The following is a 5,674-nucleotide window of genomic DNA, read 5'->3' on the forward strand; positions in this document are numbered from 1 at the left end:
AATTCTACTTGTACTTTTGCTACTAATTATAACACTGTTTTTACTACTTATACTTACCCTACTTTAAATAAATAATAAATAAATACTATAATGTTATAATGAAAAATTAAATAAAGAGATGTTTGGAAATGTCTGTCAATGGTACAAGAACCACAAAAGATCCAAAATCACATTAATAGGACGACAAAGAAAAAATTAATCTTCCCTTTGTGTGATTTTTTTCTTCTCTGTCAGCTCTTTCATCCCTCTCATTGTGTACTTTCAGTCGTGATGCAAATATTTTTATTCTTTTTTTATCTGGTTTTAGACACACCCATGTCATTGGCCCGGATGTAGAGAATTGACAAACATAATGTTCTGAACTCCATTCCCCCATCCATATGGTCTTTACCAAATGTTTGGTTAATGGTAGGAAAGGGGGTGATAAGGGTGAAACACATCAATCTGTGTATCACTGACACTATTGCCAGGAACCCTATGGACACTCTGGGACGATCTTGGATGAGTTGGATGACATTCGACGCCGTACAACAACCTTGGCCTTGATGGACAAACAGCGACGGTTTCCCAACAATGACCAAAGGGGGATTTGTATGTAAGTAAGTTAGTAAGTAATATTTGTATAGCGCTTTTCCTTCATGTTTGATTTTGCTTCCACTAAAAAAACAAAGTAAATTATAATAATTATAATATTATCCATGTAATTTTAATAGTTTCCTTTGGACTAAGACTCAAAGGTGGTGCTCCATTATTCCAGGTATATTCTTAAAATATTACATTTTAATATTTGTTATAACCAGAGTGCTGGTCGTTCTGATCAAATTTAACCCTATATTCACTACAATTCAATACTATCAATACTATCAATACTACACAGTTCTCGCTCAAGTTATTTCTAGAATTAACCTGACAGTTTTCCAGTAAAAAACATACCACTTGAAACAACATTGAGAGAAAACGAAAGTTACGTATGTAACTACGGTTCTATGAGTCCCGGATGACCCCCAGAGGCGGTGCTTCAAGCACTGAATGTATCCATCTCGCGCATGCGCGGTTCGAGTTTAATACCAACAAAGTCACCTGTGACCCCTGATGAAGGGGTATAACTTCCGGTGACATCAGAGGATCTGTTCCTGCAGAATCTTCTCGCGAAGCCACAAGGATTCTGAGTGACAGAACGCTCTGGCGGTCATCCAGGACTCATAGAACCGTAGTTACATACGTAACTTTTGTTCTATTTCTTCCCTACTGACCGCCAGAGGCGGTGCTTCAAGCACTGGATGAGCCATAACAACAAGGTCATGAGGAATCCCAGTACATACCTCATTGAGGGGAAGCAACAGAGTCGGGAAACAGGACCACACCTAATTGATAAGGAGTGGCGACATTCACTCGATAGAACCTGAAAAAAGTGCTTGGTGAGCACCATGATGCTGCCTCACAGATGTCCTCCAGGGGTACCCCGCGTAGGGCCGCCCATGACTTAGACATCGCTCTGGTAGAGTGGCACCTCACCTCGAATGGCAGGGGGTGACCACTTCCTTTATATGCGTGGGTAATAACATCCACGATCCAGTGAGACAGTCGCTGTTTGGAAAGAGCACAACCTTTCCTAGGGCCACCATAGCAAATGAAGAGCTGGTCCGACCGTCTTATACTTGCGGTTGCAGCTACATAGGTTCTTAGAGCCCGCACAGGGCACAGCAGTCTCAACCTGTCTTCCCCTTCCGGGGGAATGAATTGTGCCACTTGAATGGGACGGTTGAGGCTCGATAATGACAGAACCTTTGGGAGAAAAGCCATATTTGGCCAGAGGGTAACCCCTGAGCCGTCTGAGCTCCACCGCAGACATGACTCACTCACAGACAGGGCATGTAGTTCCCCAACACGCTTCGCTGAAGCGATGGCAAGGCGAAAAGCAGTCTTAGCAGAAACCCACTTCAGCTCTGCCTGAGCCAGGGGTTCAAAGGGAGGCAGACACAAAGCGTCGAGCACCAGGTGCAAATCCCATGCTGGGGCACGCTGTGTGCGTGGGGGGCGTAATCGCCACGCGCCCTTTAGAAAGAGGGACACCAGTCTGTGGGACCCCACTGTGTAATCATCTACCCGAGCATGTTGAGAGGAAATGGCTGCTGTGTATACCCTCAGTGTGGCAGGAGACCAGCCACTGTCCAATAGTGACTGGAGGAACTCCAGAATCTTTGGGACTGAACAGTGCACAGGGTCCTCACCCCTGTCTGAACACCATGCAGTAAACAGTTGCCACCTATTTGCATACTGCAGCCGTGTAGAAGGCGCCCTGGCGTTTAGTATAGTGTCGCAGACAGCATCTGAACACTGCGTCAGAAGCGGGTTGGGCCCTGCAGCGGCCAGACCCATAGTTGCAGGCGAAGAGGGTCGGGATGCCAAATCTGGCCCTCTAGCTGAGACAGGAGATCGTTCCTGTCGGGGAGGCGCCATGGTGAGCTGCGGCAGAGCCTGCGCAGCAGTGGAAACCATGTTCTCCCTGGCCAGATGGGGGCTACCAACAGCAGCCTGTGACCCTGCTGGAGGACCCTCTGCAGTGTTGAGAATATCAGAGGTATTGGGGGAAAAGCGTAGAGGAGACCTTCTGGTCAGCCATGCGCAAGAGCATCCTGGCCCAGAGGACTGCTTTCCTCCTTCAGGGAGAACCAGAGGGGACAATGGGTCGACTCCCTTGTGGCAAACAGATCTACCTCTGCTCTGCCGAATGTGTCCCAGATATTGAGCACCACCTCTGGGTGAAGCCGCCACTCCCCCGATGGGGGCTTGCCCCGAGAGAGCAGGTCTGCGACCTGATTCCGGTCCCCGGGCAAATACATTGCTCTTAGGCTGGCCAGGCGTGGAGCCGCCCACAGCAGGAGGTCCCGAGATGCTTGCAACAGCTGTGCAGACCGGGTGCCCCCCTGGTGGTTTATATGCGATACGGTCGACACATTGTCTGACCGCACAAGCACATGTCGCCCTCTCAGGAAGGGAAGAAAGTATTGCAGGGCCATATACACAGCTCGTAGCTCTAGAACATTGATGTGCTCCGAGCAGTCTCGAGCAGACCACAGCCCCTGGGCTGTACGGTTTTGCCACACTGCACCCCACCCTGAGAGGGAGGCGTCTGTTGTGAGGGGAAGGAGGCGGAGGATGTCGTCCACCCGCTGTGGTGAAGGCCAGGCCTTCATTGAAACTGTATCGAGAGTTATCCCGAGAAAAATTTTCCTCTGTGAGGGAACTAGGCAACTCTTTGTAGAGTTCACCCTGAGACCTAGTCGAGACACATGGGAAAGGAGGCTTGTGGTGTCCAGGGTCGCCCGAGACCGGGACGAAGCACAGATGAGCCAATCGTCTAGGTAGGGCAGGATCTTCATGCCCTGCGACTGCAGGGGCGAAAGGGCTGCCATTACAACCCTGGTAAATACCCGTGGCGAAAGGGAGAGGCCGAACGGGAGCACCCTGAACTGAAAATGACGTCCCTGAAAGGCGAACCTCAGGAACCGTCTGTGGTGTTGTGCTATGGCCACATGAAAGTAAGCATCCTTCAGGTCTATTGAAGTAAACCACTCCTGCCTGGAGACAGTGCGCAGAACCTCTGCAGGGCTGAGCATGTGGAATCTCAAGACTTTCAGGAACTTGTTGATTCCCCTTAAGTCGAGGATAGGGCGGAGTCCGCCATCTCTCTTTGTAACCAGAAAATAAGTCGAGTAGACCCCTCCTGGTTGTAACAGGGGATCTATCTGCTCGATTGCACCCTTGTCCAGGAGGACGGACAACTTCTGGGTGAGGGTTTGGGCTTTTGCCGGGTCGCATATGATGGTCATCTTGACCCGGCCAATGGTTGGGGGCCGGCGTCGGAACTGAAGCTTGTACCCATTGGTCAAGGTGGAGAGCACCCAGGGGTCCCGGGTGGAAGCAGCCCAATAGATGAGCTGCTGTTGGGAAAAACAGCCGACGGCCGTCCCCAATGCCTCAGCGCTGGGTCCCCCGGCCTCGAAAGGCTCTGGGGGTACGACGGACAGTATGTGGGGCCTGAGGTTGCCTAGAGGGCAGCCGCTCAGGGGCTCGAAAAGTCTGTGCCGCCTGCTGAGCAGGCTGTGGGCTTGGGCGCTGAGACCTGAGGTAGCCTCTGGGGTAAGCCTGTGGCTGAGAACGGCGCTGGGGGGGAGCTGGTGATCCCCTAGGTCTGCCTGGAGGAGGCCCACTCCTGCGAAGCCCGGACAGCTGCTGTTGAGTTTGTCTGGCTTGGACAGTTCGTTCAAGTGCCTCTAGCGCTGCAGGTCCAAACAGTTCCCCCGGTTCCACTGGAACACTGCGGAGGGTTCTCCTGCATGCCTCTGTCAGAGGTGATTGTGCCAGCCAAACCTGGCGGCGAGCCTGGACAAGAGTAGACATCAACCGCCCCAGCTCTCTAGACATCAGCGCGAATGCCTGCAGGGAAGCGTCGCTGAAATTATGGACGGAAGCATCCAGTGGGGTCTCCTGTATAGATGCTGATAAAGCAAGCATCAGGTGGGACATAGAATTACCTATGCGTCCCATGCGTGCCGCTGCGTCATAGGTTTTGGAGAGCAGGTCATCGGTCACCCGACACTGGGAACGAGGACACCTCACATCCGGTCTCAGCGCCTCATCAGGTGAGACAATTAACGCAGCTATTGCCGGCTCAACCGCTGGTATGCGGCCCGACCCAAACTTGGGTGCATCCTGCATGGCTGCCAGGGTCCGGGCGTCTGAGTTTGCACGAGAGAGGGCTCTAGAGTCCCTCCATCATGCATGCAACTCCCTCAAATATTCGTTAGATGGAGGCACAGTAAAGTTGACGGGAGCTGATCCGCGTCTGAAAAAGGCACTGGCCGAAGCTGGCTGAGCCTGCGGGATATCCAACTGCAGGCGAGCCAGGGCCGTACGAATGATGGCCCCCATAGAGCCGTCTCCAGAACCGACAGTAGAGCTGTGGGCTGAAGAACGGGAGGCCGCCGCAGAGGCGTGGGAGGCTACACGCTGTGGTACCACCTCCTCTCCATATTCGGCGAACTCAGTGGCTGAAGCTGCCATGGAGATTATATCTTCCTCCGGTTCCAAGATGGCTGGAGGAGGAGCAGGATCACCCAACTCTCTTTCACCAGTGCCAGACTTGAAGGCCAGGAAGAAGGATCTCATTTGATTAACCTCCTCCGTTAATTGGTCCACCTTGGAAGCAAGTCCGGACTCTCTAACCTTCTTCCTAGAAGTGGGGCCTCTAGTCTCAGCAGCCCGCCGTTTAGATCGGCGGGATTGAGCTGGATTCTGCCGCTGGGCTGAGGTTAACTGCTCAGGCAACGAAACGAGGCCCAACAGTTGCTCTACCTCAGCAAGTCTGGCAGCCCTTATTCCCCGGGGCATGAAGCTGCAGTTCATGCAGGGATCTTCTGAAAGACCTTCCCTCAGATGCTCGAGACCAAGGCATGAGGGACACATATCATGGCCATCTTCGGGCTGCAGAGAAGCCATACAGACTGAGCAGGAGTGGCCGCCAAGCATGTTAGCAACGAGCAAAAGGCCACACAGAGAAAAAACAACAAACGCTGGGAGCGGGAGCGAAAACACAGCCTTCACCACGAGTGTTACACATATGAGATAGAATTATCACAAACGCTGGGAGCGGGAGCGAAAACAGCCTTCA

The 5,674-nt window shown here is 52.2% G+C and overlaps 1 pseudogene; it reads right to left on the reverse strand.

Annotated features, from left to right (window-relative positions):
* Positions 1-2,342: 2,342 nt before the first annotated feature.
* LOC148083046 (uncharacterized) lies at positions 2,343-5,409 on the reverse strand (annotated as a pseudogene).
* Between the last annotated feature and the right edge of the window lie 265 nt (positions 5,410-5,674).

The sequence above is a fragment of the Callionymus lyra genome, chromosome 3 (genome assembly GCF_982586985.1).
Source record: "Callionymus lyra chromosome 3, fCalLyr1.hap1.1, whole genome shotgun sequence".
NCBI lineage: Eukaryota > Metazoa > Chordata > Actinopteri > Syngnathiformes > Callionymidae > Callionymus > Callionymus lyra.